General features: G+C 39.9%; 1 protein-coding gene across 7 annotated transcripts in view; it reads right to left on the bottom strand.

The window, feature by feature from the left end:
* Window positions 1-16,685, bottom strand: part of NCOA3 (nuclear receptor coactivator 3) — a 100,099-nt gene extending 83,414 nt beyond the window's left edge. For all 7 annotated transcript variants that reach the window (XM_067307526.1, XM_067307529.1, XM_067307525.1 and 4 more), the window contains exon 1: window positions 16,554-16,685. The gene's annotated coding sequence lies outside the window, so the exon portion shown is untranslated. The remainder of the gene's footprint in view (window positions 1-16,553) is intronic.
* Between the last annotated feature and the right edge of the window lie 1,550 nt (window positions 16,686-18,235).

Below are 18,235 nucleotides of genomic sequence, written 5' to 3'. Positions count from 1 at the left end.
CCACAATGATTTAGATGCAAGGATGCATCTGGATGTCTCATACAAGAAGACCTTAAGTACTGAATTCTCAGCTCTGCATTACAGTTTTCACCATCTTGTCTAAATTTTCATCAGTGTAGGCAGTTGTTTTGGTACCTTAAGCTTCAGGCTTGGTCACTAATTTTTAAGACCTTCAGCCTCCACAGGTTAAAACTCAAGTGTTTTTTTTTTTTGGGGGGGGGGAGAGGCAGGGGTGCATCTTTTAAAGACAAACAGTTTTTACATGTCATTAATACTAGATTATTTATGGATTACATTTCATCAAAAATCCCCCCATGATTCTGAGAATCCTCAAATAGCTGCTGGATGAATATACAGAAAGCAATTAAATAGAATCTCCTTTCCCTCAACCCAGAAATAAAATACTGCTTTGCATCCCTATTGTTGCTTTTTCAAAGCAAAGTGCTCATTTTCCGAATTAGCTGTTTGGTGTGGATATTTTGCTTAAGAAGCAAGCACTCCAGGCTACAACTGAGGAGTGACCTTGAGACAGCTCTTAGAAGGCAGTTGCCATAGTAACACCACCACAAATGTGGTACATCCTCAGCTGACACCACCAATCTGGTACAACAGATCTATAATAAGTACATCTATCCTGTATTAGTGCCTCAATATTTAAGGAGGAAGTTACTAGATTTTTTTAGAGTCATTCTGAAAATCTCTTATGCTGTGGTAGACATCTGATACTTCAGTGCGAATACAAGTGGCCAAGGTTATAAGAGTCCACACAGTGTAAGGCTTAACTATACTATGCTAAAGACAAACAAACAAACAACCCCCCCCACACACACACACAATACTGAAAGTTTAAGCTATGCAAAGTGTGTTAATCCAGAGAGCAGTCCTTGCTCCAAGAAATGAGTCTGCTGAAGCAGCCTTGCAATATCATGTGGTTTTGAGAAAGTTTGTTGTCTTTTCTCAAATTCTCTGATACAAATAAACTTTCTGGAGCCTTACTATGTCAAACTTATGCAAAACGGGAGCACAACGGATTATTTTTGCATGTCAGACGACTTTCAACTGTGCAACCTCAGCTGCTTGAATAAAGTTTCAGAAGAACTTAGCACTAACTGGAACAGCCAAAGCCTGAAAGTGTTTTTCTCTACATAGGATGCTATCAGCTCTTGTGAGATCTGGGAGAGGAAGAAAAGGTGAATGACTACTGAAGTGTGAATAAATGAAATCTCTGGAATTGAAGAGTGAGGGTTAAATGTTCAGCAGAACCATTTCTGTTTAAGAGACAAAGGATTAATGAACAGATTTGACAATTATAACAACCTAGGACATTAAAGGTTTACTTTAAAACTAAACTGCAGTTGCAAGATTCACCTTTTTCTCAAATTGAGGCTAGAAGGACCAGTCAGATAAGTTTCATAGTTTTGATGTCCAAGAGATTCTAGTATAGGTAAAACATTTGTGTATTCTAATTAAAAACAAGAGTTAGGACTGCTTTGCCTCAGAAAAAGTCAGCTCACCTCAAAAGGTTGCCCATATGATAAAGGACAACATGTGTTGAGTCTCCACACCAGTGTGAATTGGTGCATCAACTAAGAGTTAATTCCAGTTAGAAGCAAAGACACACACTTTCAAACAAGCCTTTGAACACTCCAGTCTAAAGAGTTTGGCCCACAGTCAATTCAGCCAGTCTATTACCTGCCCTGAAAGCTGACTGAGGACCCCCTCCACCTGTCAGCTGTAACTCACAGGAGCTGGGCTGAAGGCTACAGTTAGCTTTTGTGTCTCTCTTGATCTTTGCTTAGGAGAAGAAGAAGAAAAAGGTGGAAAGAGACATCCACAGAGCCTAAAATACTACCTGTGACAAAACCCCAGGAGGTAACGTAACCTGCAGAGTTTTTAAAAAAGCGTTAGCAGGGTAAAGGTAATTTATAGGTTTGTATGTTTTGGATCTTAAAAGATACGTAAAAAGATAAGGCATTTACTCTGAGTTTGGAAAAAAGTTACTTTGTACATTCTAACACCAATAGTTTAACATGCAAGAGAAAGTCTAATATTTAGTCCACATGCTAGGTCTCCATTCAAACTGCACACTTTACTAATTGATAAGTTAATGATGAAGCTTGCATTTAGGCAAGCTTACAGGGGAAATTCAGGAAGAACACTATCATCTTTTACATAGCATGCACAGTTATGGAGGCTTTGAGTATAAGAAAGGGTAAGTTCAGAATGCTGTGCAAGCAGAGAAACCAGCAACTATACGAGTTGTCTCTAACCTCACTTTCTTTTCAAAAAAGCATAAAGCAGCTCCTTTAAACATATCAAATTTAAGTTACAGCCACTCAGAATAAGATTGCCCATACTTCATTGTCCTTTTATCACTCCCCTCAAACTCATTTGCATAGATTTCTTGGTTTCATTACCCAAAAAATAATAGCTTATCACACATTTAATAGAACACGTTTCTTTACCTGAAGTGCTCCTTTCAAAACATACCACTTATTTAAACAAATGCTACAGAAAGGATAAAAGCACACCCTTCCCCCCATAAGATGAGCTTCACACCACTTAATTTTAACTACTTACACATACTTTCACCTTCCTTTTTGATATTCTCCTGCTTTAGGTGATCTCAGCAACCTCTAAAATTTGTATCTGCAGGATACTTTTTATGCAGGCGCTGATATAGAGAAGTCATGCACTTGACTGAGGCTTTTCCTAGAGTGAAGGAATTCACAGCATCTCTCTGAATGTTATAACCAACAAGGTACAAGCTCACACTACAGCCTCTCTCACATTGTGGGCACTAATATGATCCCCCTTCTAGCTGGCCATGTATTTCTACCAAATTGAGTGGTGGTTTTGGTTAGCTGAGCTTAAGACCTGAGGTTTCCAGTCACTGAAATTTGAGTGATGTCAGCCATCGATGCAAGAAGAGCAGACAATGCAGTAACTCAAAAGAGAACAGTGATAACTGAGAGGTCTGGTTTTACATGAGCAGCAGAGTTGTTGAATTCCCTGCAAGGAAGTTAAGTCTGCTACATATATAAACATAATTCAAAGAAAGCATAAAATAGAGGATATCAATATTAGGTTGTCTCTACACAAGTTAATAACTTCATCAGGAATGTCACACATTGTATTACCACCTTATCTCGTATGGTACTGCAGCATTAAAGAAAATTAACAAAGCTAAAGAAATACATATTTTGTCATAAAAGGCCTAGTAAAAATTAACATGCACCTGAAAAAAAGACCAGGTAGACAGAAAACAAGTAAAAAGTTTCCAGACAATACTAAGCGGACATTCAACGAGGGCCTAAATCCAAGAAATCATCATTATCTTGGCAACTGTCTGTTGTAGTGCAATTACTTAACACCAATCAAAAGGGTTCAGCTGTGTTGCTTTTAGAGGTCTGGAAACTGCCATCTTGGCTCAAAAAAGTACTATTTGAGATTGATGATCTTGTCAGTTACTATTATGTGCCATTCTTCCCACTTCTTATCGCGTCTGTGAAGGTGTAGGCAAGATGGCTATATACTAAATTGACATGTGTCCTATCAATCTGTGTACAGGCATTGGCAGATGTCCTTCTGAACAAGTGTTCATATAAACATTGAATATGTTTCTATTTAGCAATAGCTTCCTAGGGTAAACATACTTTATCAGAGTACAGTAATTTGTCTTCAGCTTTGCATGTGGCTGTTTATTTTGGCCTAGCTGTACAGGTTAACTTTGGAAGCAATCTAGTTCTAGACATGAAAGGCACTCTTGGTATAAAATAAGACACAGATGTATACAAGAGTTGTTCTGTACTGTCATCCTGCCCTGCCTTTTTTGTTTTTGTCTCCATAAAAGTCTTCAGACAAAAAAGTTTTAATCTTGATGTTGTGGAAGTGAAAGCTAGGGCTTAAGTGATAGTTCCACTTAGAAGTTAAATACTATACACGCTGCAGAGTATATCAGCCTACTCTGCAAGTTCATTTAGAAACACGTATCACCAAATACTTGGGATCTTTATTCTGTTCTTAGTCCTTAACCTCAACCTAGAAACCATGAAGTCCATAGGCAGTAGCCTATGAAAGACCACTGTCTAATTACAATAGCATAGGAGAAAAACAAGAAACAAGGAGTTCTTTCAAAACAAAAAGCAACAGATACTCTATTCCCACAGTCCTGCTAAAAAAAAAAAAAATGTTTCAACACTAGATCCAGTGCCATCAGGTTGCTGATTTTCTGAGCCTCTACAGAAGCCATCTATTTGATAGCTTAATTCCAGCCTGAATTAGCATTATTGCTGTACTTACCCCTTTCAGTAGGTTATTCTGCTCAGCAATACCTATGAATCACACTAGTAACAAATTCCTATTAAACGCTTGCTGATTTCTTAATACCAGTTTTCAGAACAGTACTAAATACATCTACTTACTCCCTATTGACTTGAATGAAGTTAATTTTCCAATGCAGATTCAACAGATAAGGAACTACCAGTAATAATACATAATTGTTAACTCCATCACCTCTTCTAGGTTTCGAGTCCCAGGGCAGACAAAAGGGGCTGAATTTCTGCTGTGCCCAGGTACTGCTTGAGGCTCTCTTCCATAACATGCTTATTTCAGAAACAGAGTTTTGCGAGAGTTTCATGCAGCTTAAACTTTTATAAACTGTGGATGCTCCAGTGTCCTCCCCCCGCACTAATGTTGGTGTTTGTGCAACCAGGTGGTAAGCTGACTTGGCAAGAAGTTGTCTGGGTGATTTTGTTTTGTTTTGGCTAGGTCAGTTTTCAAGTGAATCAGTTTGCTGACTGTAGGAGCACCAGTTCCAGAGCAATGGAAAGGGAGGTAAAAGGGAGGAAGCACAACAGCCCTGACTTGGCATGAGCTGCTGGGGAAGTGCATTGTACGGCCTCCGGAAGACGGCGTTCCACAGGAATGCATTTAGAGGACTCCGTCACTATATTTTTCAACTAATACTGGAAGGGAGTTGGTTTGTTGTGATGTTGCTTGCTTTTGCACAAGGTATCACCTGAGCTCCCACCCCAGCATTTCAGCAAAGCAGGAAAACTTAATGTAAAGGATTCTTTAGGCTTTGACCCAAAAAAGCACAAGTCAACAATGAAAATCTGTACTGACAGAAAGACAAAGACATTCAAAGTACAGAGTCCTCTAGATCTTGAAGAAAGGTCAGAGAGCCTCATAGTAAACGAGGAATTCAGCAGAAAACAGCTTCAAGGTACACAAATGAGGCTGAACTGGTAGAGCCCTTCAGTTTTATTTTCACCAGTGTATTTGAAACAGCAATGATTTCATAAATAACTATTAAGTATGTTTTAAAGTTAGTTAATTTACAGAAGAATATGATTAGTACAGGATGTGTTTCCTAATGTCTATCTTTGATTAGTATATAAAAATGAAAATTAAGATTTCTAGTTTAGTAGCACATCTTGGAAATATTAGTCTAGATTATCAGAAGAAAGAAACAAGATGGATTGTCACTTGGCGTGATCATCTTATACACTAGTAAAAGCAACAGTTAATGCAAACTGTAACACCAGAAATGGGAGGCAAGATTAATATAATAGTTTATATTCAGCAATTGGTTTATAGAAGTTCATACAAATGAGAATTTTTTTTCCTAACAACTCATTTACAGGGAGCATTTGCTCACCAAGTGGCTTGGAGCTTCAGTCAGAATAAGACTTCTAACTGAAATTCCAGCAATATAAGCATGCCTGCATGTTATTAAAGGAAATAGTGGAAAATTTCACAGGCTGACATCCAGAACGTCTGCGGTTCCTTTTCATATTTCTCTCTTCTTGCAAAGCAGTTATTAGACCAGGACTTCATATGTCTCTCTCTTTTTTTTTTTTTTTGGTGAAGCCTGGAAATTTCCACTGCTTTAAAAGTTCTTTTTGAAAGCTTTCTCAAATGCATAGCCCAAACAACCTTAGCCTTCTGCCTAGACAGAATCCTTAGTTTAAGCAAAAGTTTCACTGACACAGTACAGCGGTGCTAAGATTAAAAAAAGCACCATCATTCAGATACCAGAAGTATTGCTTGGCTAATCTGAAATATTACCATACTATGTATTAATCTGTAGCTGGACCTCAAATCACCTCTAAAAAGATAGCATGGCTAAAGGGAAGAGATGAAGCAGTTAAGGAAATCCACCTTGTATTTTCTGCTCAAGTGCAAATTACAGAGTGGATGACACAATCAAATGAAGGCCACTTGAATTTTCCTCAAATCTTCACTCATTTTGCATCTCACTGGGTTCTGCTCCTTGCCACTACTACTTTTTATAATCATTAACCCCGCCAATACAAGTCTAGCAAATTTGCAAGCACTGGTTCTATGCCTCACCTCTACAAGTCTTATTTATGAGCTAGAAACATGCATTAACCAGAGACTGAGGAGTTTCAACAAAAAAACCCCAACAAGTGCAATACAAACCATCTCCAAAAGCCATTCCAGTCAGTGCAGATGTTTTCTTTTCTCAGTTTTCTCTACATGGATCAAAATAAAAGCCTTCCTCCTGCAGGTGTGTGTGCACAGGCACGTGTGTGTCAAATGGACATTCAAAGTCAACAAAGGTGCTGCTGCTGTTGTATTTAATCAAGAGAACAATTTGCAGATAAAGCATTCATGGATTATGTTGCCTTTAATGGGAAACTAAAACTTCTAAATATGCACACAGTTTACAAAATGAGAGGATAATGCATATGACAACACATGCCATTAAACAAGTAAGCGACCAAAATAAGATACCTTTTAAATGTCTTCAATCCATTTGTTCTTTTATGTTTTCTTGTTTAAAAGGCTACTACACAATTATGTTGAAATGAAAGATACAGCAGAGTATGACTCTGAGCAAATATTTTTAAACTGCCTTCTTTAGTTAACTGTAAGGATCCTCTCTTATAATACTTAATAGTTATAACTGAGCCGAGCAAATGGTATTTTATATGTACTGGCTAAAATGATTTAAAAAATCCATACATACCTAACAGTGTTACTTAGAACATAGTCCTCTAGTAGGCCACATGCTGAGGTCTCTCCATTGAGCCAGACATCCCAATTCTGAATGTTAAAAGGCATCCAGAAAGGGTGTGGAAGGCAGGGGGAGATAGTACTGTCGCAAAAGATGCTGCTATCTCTACTTTAGTCCATTCCAGCAAAGATGGAAAGAACACAAAAGGCAGAGGAGCCATAATTCCCTATTTTTGACCACCCTCTTTAGTACAGCTTTGGGGCTGGGGGGAGGGAATTACAGAGGAGGAGAAAAGGTCTGGGGAAAAAAAAAAAAAATCTAAGTCACTGGCAAAAAGATGTAGCAATTTTTTGAGATCATCCCCTTAAGATGCAAGCCACTAGAAGAATCGATAATCAATTTAAAGACACCACTGTGAATAAGAGAAACGATTTTAACTGTTACTTCCTTGTTTATAAACTTCCAAGAAACAAGAAATCCAGAGCTTATACAAAGTAAGGTTGTGTGTGCATGCACACACGTACACTCCCAACAGTTGTCCACAAAGACGTTTCAGAAAAGTTTGTCCAAGTAGATCCTATTAGCTGCAACCCACTCACACACATACTAGTTGCCAGAAGCATACAGCACAGAAGTTTCCCTATTCTGGGGACTCACTAGCCTACAGAGAATTTGATGGAAACACCCATCAAATATTTGACAAGAACAACAGCGATAAGATGCTAATACACTCCATAGGATGATCAGTGCAATTAGAGTACAGGACAAAACTAGGGAAATGCTATCTTTGCTTTAGGTTTTAGTTCTTCAGACTGGTGCAAAAAGAATACTAAGCAGTTCTCTAGACTGATTACTCTGAACCAGTAAGGAAAAGTTTACTCAAAGTACTGGAGTAGAGAATACATGTGTCACTTTAGTTTTTGGGGGGCAACTGAACTGTTGAATTTTCTTCTGCCTTCTGCTTAACTCTTCTACCATTAGGTACAGCACCAAAAGCATTTTTTCCCCTTACCCATTGCTCTATTACCTGTTCTATCACTTTGGGATGTTTCAAACAGTGAGGCAGGGCATTCTGATATTAGACATAAAGTAACCATAGAGAAAATATGTAGAACACCACAACCACATTGTTATACGGTCTCAAGTTCTTAGGCGCACACAGTTTCTACCATGCATACCTACATCTTACTGAATTTTATTAGAGACTTCCCTGACAAATAATTTCCTCAGATTCACGTTAACTAAATCAGAAAACATTTGAAAGACATTTACAATTGCCATGGTCAGTCATATAAGAGTTAAACAAGAGTCGAGCGATGTACTTTGAGCAAGTTCATAAGCCAACTTGTCGCCAAGCTTTTCGTGCTGAGTCAGCACTGGAAGTTGCATTAGACTTCACACTATTATCTATATGTAAACAGTTAAGCGCACTCAATATTTGGCTAATAGCAAAAAACAGAGCATAAAACCCATGCAGTGTTAAGGTCCTCTCTAGACTTACAGCAATATTTGACAATGCTTTTAAGTAAGAAAAATAATAATAAGAGGTCTAAAAGAAAAAACTTAATTATTCCTTATGCAAGTCAAGAAAGAAGCCTGTTCGTATCAGGCAGATTTTGCCCTCACATAAGATTTCTAAAGTTACATTTCACCCATGAATCATTTCAAGCAAATGGTAAAGCAACTCCCTTAGAGCTTATTACTCATTTGCCAATGTGAGGGACAAACAGCTGCTCAGTCTCACTATGCGACAGCACTTCTTACCTTATGATCTAGTTAGAGCTCAGAGCAGTGACAGACTGCCTCCTGCTTAGAGGAGAGGAGAGAAAAAAAGAGAAAAAAAAAAAGGAAAAGAGATGCTTTCAGATGAGCAAAATGGAAAAAACCCTACATCACTACTTGTAAGCTTCCATTGCTAAGTCATTCTTTGGCTTAGTGAACCATCAAAAACACTTCAACTATTTTCAGATTCCTTCCCGAGATCATCCTCTTGTTCTAAGTTTTTATTAAAGAGCCTCCAAAATGGCTTTTAAGAAGGCTACAAGCACTTACAATGGCTAATGCAAGGACAACACAAATGGTGGCTCACCAGCATCAAAAGGATGGATATTTACCTACTACAGAAGTGCAAACTCTTACAAAAAGAAGATGCCCAACTTGTCCAGTTCAGAAGAGCACAGGATAAGAAACAGTCTGCTTGATTTAACCATGCAACCTGTTGCTATCAGATTACAATACTGCATCATCTGCTAGTCTTTGAGGAAGACAACTGCGAGTGTTACCTGCAGGTTACAGCTTTTAAAAAATATATAAGTCAATTCTTAAATTTGTCAGAGAAGTTGTGAAAGTTAAGGTTTCTAGTCAAACCAGACAATTTCTTAAGACCTCCTAACTGGTACATGTTTCAAAATAAAGGTTTCAGCAAGCTAAGTTTTGAGAGTACTGTTTACCAGTAGACAATACCCTACACTTCATAATCACTTCCTTTGCCCTTCACATATATGTATCACTCTAAGTGACTGAGAGGTATCAAAATAGTAAGCCCTGTTAGTGAAGAAAAATTCTAGAATTTGGACAAGCAGCTAATTTACAAGGAGAAAGGAAAGCTGAGTTGCTAAGATAAAGAGAGTTTTCATTTAGATGAACTCCTTCATCTTCAAAAAGCTTTAGGAGGGTTGGAAGTCATTTTTACATTCCTAGTTTTACCCCGCATGAATTTCTTCCAGACTGGGCAGAGGGGTAGAAGTTATGCAGTGGTTTCTGCCTAATCAAGAGAACAAGCTAAAACAGAAGGTAGGACAAACAGGTAGTAGTACTTAAGAGGCAATAATTTAGAGTTTACAAAATGAGAAACATACCAATTTGATGAAGTATCCAGTAGACCAACTAAATAATGTTCCCATGCCTCTCCACTTTCTAAAGAAACTCTGAAGACTAAGGAGTCTTTAATTGCACTCTGGGAGAAGATAAGCTTCAGGAAAGAAGCTCATGGTTACATCTCACATCAACCTGAAAAACATATACCCTCAAAGCACAATACTAGTAAAAAGATTAACCTGTGGTCTACTCTACATGTTTTTTTTTCAAAAGGCATATAGAAAGAAACCCTTCAAAGCAACAGCAAAAGTCAACAGCTCCATGATGCAATGACAAGGAGGAAGCCTTTCTTATTCTACGGAAGATTTAGTTTGAGGTTGCCATATCTTTGAAGTGTTTGCTATACTAGAAAGTAGTCTGACAAGAGGTCTCTATAAAAGAGAGTTGCCAGAATACCAAACCCATGTAAAGATATGATTTATGTAAAGTTCACACACTGCAACAAGAACATGCCTAAGTCATATCAGATTTATGTGACGATATGCAAGGATCTAAAGACATTTATTAACATTCAGAGCTACAACTCATAATTCCAAACACTAGTACAGCAAAGCAGGATAATACCTTAGTTGCACTAACCAGTCATTCCCCAACTAATCTCAAAGCTCAAACAGCAGGAAGTTCAAAAGGTTTTACCATGCCCCATGCAATAAAGTTTCAGCACTACATGCTAGAGATTCTACTACTGCAAACAAATTCTTTGGTCATACTATTGATTTACCTCCTCAAAATGTGTTAAACCTTCCCTTGCAAGAGCTTTCTACTCTGCTTTCCATGGATGCAAGACAAGCATTCCCTCCCCACAAATACAGTTCTTCCCCCATTTTGGCTGCATTTACATATTGAATGTTTTTAATCCTCATTTGACAGAGTCGTCAAGTTGGCTTAGGGCTTATTTCACTAGTGCAAGCAGCATTCCCTCTGACCAAAGTTGATTCATAGCTCAGGATGCATCTGAATCAAACTTTTATCCAAGTTATCACCTTGCATGATTCCTATGCTTGGATGCACTGCAAAAATGACAAACCTTAACTTTTAGGGCACAGGAACATCTTGACCAGAGCATTCACATAGCCTACGTCAACCCAGTTAAATACTGTAGCCCTCTCTGACAGGCAGCGGACACTGAGATTTAGTTTCCACAGCCTTGGCTAACAAGTCTCAAGGATCCTGTAGCTCATAAAGAAAAGGCATGTTTTAAAGGTTCAAGAATCCAGCCCCCACCTACCACCCCTCTTTTTTTTTTTTTAAACTCCAACTCCTCAGGGATTTAATGTCATATTATTAACATTATGAAAGCCGAGAAGGGGCAGCACAGTTTGCATTTTAATACACTACCTGAAAGCATTAAACTAAAGTTATGATACAGCCAATGTATTTAATATAAAGCTTTCCATGTGAAGCAAAGCCACTAATAATTACTGTAATTAAAGAGTCTCACGTTAAGCATTATGACAGATCCTTTGCCTTAAAGCTCCTATTCTCCCTCTTCATTAGGGAGAAAAAACAGCATTCCATACCATTAAATTTGTTTATAAAAGTATACTATATGGTCTGGAAGTAAAAGTTTTTTTCTTTTAAAGTTTAAAATTACCCATTAATGAATATAGAAAAGGAAAGACATTTGACATCTATGGTTGGCTAAAGGCAATCTCTTCTTACCTCCAAGGAAACACTCATTTAATACAGCACTGCACAGTATCATCACCACTGTACCTGCAACTTGGCTCAGTAACAGGAAGAGATGGATGCTTCCCTAGACACAGCATGACACTACTAAAGTCTTGTCTAGTTTGTGATCAACTACAAAGTTAAACAAATAGGTGATCAGGACACGTGGAAGGGGTGCAAGATATGGATTAAGTTTTGTTACAGTTCCCCCTGCAAAAAATTTAATGCATTACAGTTTTGTTATGCACATGACCCAGAGAAACACCAGCATTTGAAAAGAAAAGTTTAACATCAAATGAACTATCTTCTATAATGAATTATCTTCTATAATGATATACTGAAAGTGGCAGGCAAACACCAAATCTGCCAACTGTTTTCTTCAACAAGGGCAACAGGCAAATAGTCTTAGCCAGTAGTTGTTGACTTGCTTCATTTTCCTAGTCTAGGTGGGTTTCCTGAGAATCATTTTATTTTTCCCCTTCCCACACTCACTAACTGCTCTTCTGCATGCATTTCTAAGCATAGTAAAACCTAGGCTGAATAGGAACTTAAAACAGAAAGCATTTCCATTAGAAAGCATATGAAAATTGGGTTTGTTGAAGGGAAGTGTTGGAGGGAACAGTGTCTATACTTAATACTTCAATATTTGTAGTACCATTCAAAAACATATTTAAGGGGCCTAATGATAAAATACGCAACAACATTTCATTTTTACCGTTTGAGTTTGCTGACAAAAAGCTATTGGAACCACAACAAAAGCCGCTGTATCCAGTTCTATTTCATTTCACCTAAAAAGTTCATGAAAAAGAGCACACACATACAGCTATATAGTCCTGTGGAGATTTTAGGCAAACACAGCTGACCCTGATGAGCAAGTTCCATCCATGCATTAAATAGTCTTACAGTCCCTGAGACCAGGGAGATGCAAGGTACTTCTGCTTCTCCTTATCACTCAGTCCCCCTTCCACCACTGCCAAGGAAAAATACTGTTAGTCTACAACTACACAAGAGACAGGTGAAAGGTATTATCTTGATAACATTTTTAGCCATGCAAACCATTTCAGTACTGCTTTTGAAAAAGCAGACAACTAATTTTCTCTCTTCCATGCAGCAGACAACTAGAAGAAAAAAAAAATCCTGAGAGTCATACACACAATATTCCATGCAACTGCACATACAAACCTCAAAAACATGCCACTAAAAGGCTTTCTGGATATACCTGTGGTACTAGATTATCTCATTCCGTGGATCTGATACATCCAGACATGCGCAGAAGTGTGGAAACAGTAAAGAAAATAGGCTTTATGACAAAAAGACTCTCATTCACTTTGCACAAATGCAGGTGCTAGTCATTGTGGCTAGCAATATAATACAGTGGTATTGTTCTGTGGCCTTCTTCTTCTCTCCCCTCCCACATTTTCAGGTGCATCTGATGAATCAGGGCAAGACTGCTGTGTAGTTTAGCCACATGTGCAACAACTTGGATGAAAAAATTGCTTGCCGTGACCTAATGATCACTACATTTTCTAGACAACTTTTACAGTTTAATGTTTCTAGAACAGTCTTGTTCACAAAACACAGTTCTAGTGGTCTTAGGCTTGAAGTCATGGCACAATCCATGCTTATAGCTTTCAAAGAAGAACATAAGTTGATGGTAAAAAAGTCTTTAAAGTAAGATTTCCAAGAAGGTAATGATGCATAACCTAACAAAGAATGTTTAACAAACAGTTTAAGTGTACCTGATCAGAGCTGGCTCACATTTAACTGTGAAGGAGACAAGTGTGGGAGGGGATAAAAAAAGAAAACACAGGGAAGGAGAAGACAAAGTTAGATAGGTAACTGCAGAGCTGGCCTCACCACCTCCATTCCTCTTGTCTATTCAAAAGCAGTGACCACCGCTGCAGGAAAACCCTTTTCAATCTCAGAAGTAGGTGTCTTTCAACATACCCTAAGCTGTTCTTCAGCAGCAGCAAGCCTGACTTTCCAGGTTATAAGCAAAATGGGCAGTAAAACCTCTGGTGGCCCCATTGCCCTTTCTTCCCTCTCATTTAAATAGCATGTTGTCTTAAGCAACTGCTGCCCCCCCCTTTTTATTTTAAACCTGTACAATGTCAGAAACAGGGCTGGCTCTAGACAACATGAAGAAAAACATGTATGTACATCTAGAAGCATAAAGCCTCAAACAGTAATTCCACATAATTCATATGAAAGACTCGAAATTCCTCGTGAGACTCAGTTTGGAGCCAAGTTAATTTTGTTCTGCTTCAAAGACAATCAGCCTATTGATAACTATCAATTAAAAAATAAAAATTACCCATTAAAAGTATTTTTTAAAGTAATGGGGTCTTTCTGAAGTATACCTCCCATTTACACTGAGTGAAAAAGGATCTGATGTACCTTCACTAAACTAAACGCAACATATTAAAATCAGAGTGGAAATATATTCCACAGCAGATTTAATCAGTTGTGGTTAAATTCTTTCACAAATGCCTCTTCCTTAATATGCTGCATTTAAAAGTGTCAACAGATTTACACATACAAAAAAAGCGAACAGGCACCTGCCCCAGCATTCAGGTTTAGGTATTCTTCTCCATCCTCTCATATCCTTAGCATAAAAAGAAAAATATTATTTGTCTTCTCCCCCTCACCTCCATTTTTCAGCATAAAAACAAATAATTACAATAATATTTAAGATATTTCTAAATACTCATAATCAAACAGCTTGCATTAACATAATGCAGAATATCCTGTATCATACAGCCATTCAAGATCACATCTTCGAGGGAGGCTCATTTAAATGCAGGAGTTGAAGCAACCTCCAGTGTCAGACTGTAGTGTCCAATATCATTTTACATGCTATCAATGGAGGCTTCATTTTACACACAAATATGACGAAGAAACCCCTTCTTTTTCAGAGTTCTTTAAAAAAATAAAATCTATTCTAAGGAACTGTAGTATAGAAATTCATCTTGAAGGCTTTGGCTGTGATTTCTTGTCCAGTATTAATGAAAAAAGCACACGATCAAAAGATAACATTTTATTGTAGACGAAATTTCCTTCTCCTTCCTACTCTGCATTTTATCTCAACTACACATTAGAGTCTGAGTGATACCATGCAAAAAAAAAAAAAAAAAAAAAAAAAGGCAGATAGTCTAAACTTCCAAGTTAATGAATCAAAACCCAGAATGAACAGAGGTTACGAATGAAGAATTAAAAAGGAAAAAAAAAAAAATCACAACTCGCATGCCAAGATAAAAGCAGCCTGGAAGCAGCACTTTGTTACCAAGCAAGGTATTTAAAGCAAGCCTGAATGTTGGGTTTATTCTGTCTGCCATCACTTCCCTTCCTCACCCCCCAACCTCTAGTTTCATTTCACAGCAGCAAATCCACTGGTATTAACTGCTATATAAAAAACCAAAAACGTTAGTTGTAGTAACAGAGTTGAATGAGATTCAAAACCAGAGTAATACAGAAACAGCCTATTACAATGACACTTAACAGTGAATACAATCACTATGTATTATCATGCACTGTCTAGTTAAAAAACACAACCCAGTTTTGTCAGTTTCCTCTAAACCCAGACTTTAATGCTGAGGTTTACTTGTTACTATGAAGCTACCCTATATTTTTAATGTAGAACACATGCACCTTTATTTCATGTGCAGCAGTTCACTGTAAGTAGAAGATATTTTACTACAAAATATTTATTTTACAATAGCGATGATGGATTAAGCTTCTTTTTTAAAGCATCTGTTTTAACGGTGTTACAGACACTACAGAGCTAGACATTACTGACTGTCACGCTTCCAAATTTGCTTCAATTTTGTCTTGTTATTCTGGATAGAATCCAACCTAGCATTTTCTGTAATAACTTTTAGATAAACCATTTAAAGGCAAAAATCAGATTTTTTTTTTCTTAACAGGTTAAAGAGGAAGGAGATGCTGACTGACTAAAGGAAAGAGATTTAAAACAGTGTTCACTGGATAAGCTGATAAAGCAGGAAGCGTCTCTTAAAAAAAAAAAAAAAAGGAAAGAAAAAACCCTGACTACACTGAAGAGTAGGAGCAGAAACCACACACAGAACCAACTTTACAACTGCACAAAGAGGACGCTGGGAATTATGTCAGCCTCAGATACCCCTTTTCCCCCATATGCACCCATTTATACCCCAGAATCACCAGGAGCTTTTCCAGTTACTGGTCTGTGACTTCGGGGGGGGGGGGGGAAGAAAAAAGAAATTGCTTCTTGCCTCCATCCCTCAACAGCAGTTTCATTACCGCTGTGAGGCAGAAATTGGTAAGAGGCATGGAAATCATCCTTTATTTCCAGTATTTCTCTTCCCTTTCCTTATTACTAGAGACAAGGAGAGGAGAGAAGTCACCTCTGGAACTTACCGAGGCTACAGGATGATCAGGAGGAGGACGCAGGGAACAAGGTCTTTGGAACCGCCTCGGAACAGACAAACCCGGCGAAGGGCAGGTGGGGGCAGGCCGCCGCAGGCGCTTCACCCACACCCCTCCACCCGCCCGGCGGCACAGAGAGCGTCTGGCGCCTTGGGCACGGGGATCCCAAGCAGCCCCAGGTCTCTCGGCGCCGCGCGAGGACCCTCCACCGAGCTCAGCCCGCGCACACACCGCATCGCACAGCGGCGGGTAAGCCTCCAGCTCGCACGCTAGCGCCCGCCGCCGCCTCGGCAAGGCCCCTTCTAGCCACGCACGGACCTCGTAAAGTTATAATGGTCGGGGAGAGGTAACGGCATTTACACACTGCCTCGGGAATCCCCGGCCCCCGCCTCGCACACGGCCCGTCTGCGCCGCCCGTCCTCCCCCCGCGGGAGGGGGCGCCGGGCAGCGGGCAGCGACGCCCCTCGCAGCCAGCCCCAGGCTGCTGCCTTCCCGGCGAGGGGCAGCCCTGCCTCCCCCGTCCCAGTCCCACCCCGGCGCCAGAAGCGGGGGAGCAAGAAACAGAACTCTCCTCCCTCCGCTTGCTGCTCCCTCCCTCCCTCCAAACCCCACTCACCTGGGAAAGGAGCCAAAGCTCGGCTACGTCGCCTTCTCCCCGTCTCCCCCACACTCAGCCTCTCGCCGCCATTTTCCTCGCTGCCTAGATTTAAATAGGAACCAGCCTCCCCGAGAGGAGCCACCAGCCGGCGCGAGGCACTGCGGGACCTGTAGTGCGGCCCCGCGCGGGCGCTCACGGGACCTGTGGTTCGGGGAGGCCCGGCCCCCGCGCGGGGCACCACGGGACCTGTAGTCCTCGCTGGAGCCCGCGGCTGTAGGTGTCCGGAGCCACCGCTCCCAGCGGCCCTCGCGGCGGGAGGGGCGGGGCTGCCCCGCCGCGGGGGCCGAGGCCGGGCCCGCCCCGAGCAGACACGGGGCCCGTCACGGGGGCGGCTCCCACGGCCGGGCCCCGCCGCCGAGGCCCCTCGGTTAAACGCGGGACTGGCCCTCGCCGTGCTTGGGGTCAAGCACGGTGGTGGCGGGCTCCGCACCGCTGTCAGGTTCATAAAAGGGGCATTTTTATGTTCACGGAGGGCTAAAACACACGGCATGGGGAGCAGCGGCGCCCTCGCACCTCCTCCTCCACCGGCAGTCCTTGCCCAGCAGTGGGGGAAGAGACGGTGCAGCACTGGCCTGTGCAATCCAAATATTTTGTTCCATCCAACACAGCAGGAAGGAAAAAAAAACAAACAACACCCCCCCAAAAAAAAATTAAAAAAAAAAATCCCGAAAGAGGATAAAGAAAAAAAAGATAAAGAAAAAAAAAGATAAACAAAAAAACACAAAAGATAAACCAACCACCCCCCAAAAAGATAACCCCCCTCCAAAAAAAAAAAAAAAACCCAAAGAGGATAAACCAAAAATAATTTAAAAAAGGCAATGTGCTGTTATGAAGGAAGCAGTTTGGGGGTGCTGCACGCTGCGCTGAGGCAGCGGTGCTGCTTGCAGTGTCACTTAGCTGGTAGCTGACAGGAGAGATGACTTACTCGCTCATTCATGAAAATTTATAGCCAAGGCTAAAGCTAGCATGACAAAAGAGAAAAACAAGTGCCACCTCCAGGCAGCTTTTTTCAAATTGGGAAGGTCTGAATGACTTGCCTGGTACATGAAATCACTCAGAAATTTTATTAAGAATACTACATCTGCCATCCCTCACTTTTTTTAAATTCCACTTAGTTTGGTGCTGCTGCAATTTAAGTTTTTAAACATCTTCCATTAATGCTATTTATCATTGCTTCAAAAAAACCTGCAGGAAAGCCAGTTGTTGGGGCAGCAAAATCTAAAACCATTTTATGCCACACTATACCAAGAAAGAGGAGAAAATCTTTATATGATTAATTTTCCTTGGAACTAGCTTCCCAGTAGTTCCCTGAGTGATATTAAGGACTCAATTCACTTATGATCCTTCATCTATGAAAGGAAATCAAAGACTCCATAAAAGGTTAAAAAAAAAAACAAACACACAATGATTATGTAATTAAGAACTGCATCCATACACAGAACAGGAAATGGAATTTCCAATATTAACTACATCATGGAATTTATAATAATTACAGTCACAGCACAATGAATTTGGCACAGTTTATATTAGAGAACTCATAGTATATAAATTAAGTATTACAACTTGCACAGCTAGAAATACTTCTATTTATAATTTTAGATTGGCACCATACAGTTAGCTATTTCAAGACAACTTGGACT

The sequence above is a fragment of the Apteryx mantelli genome, chromosome 18, assembly GCF_036417845.1.
Source record: "Apteryx mantelli isolate bAptMan1 chromosome 18, bAptMan1.hap1, whole genome shotgun sequence".
Classification (NCBI taxonomy): Eukaryota; Metazoa; Chordata; class Aves; order Apterygiformes; family Apterygidae; genus Apteryx; species Apteryx mantelli.
The sequence above is the reverse complement of the archived record's forward strand: the minus strand, read 5'-3'. Positions and strand labels throughout refer to the sequence as shown.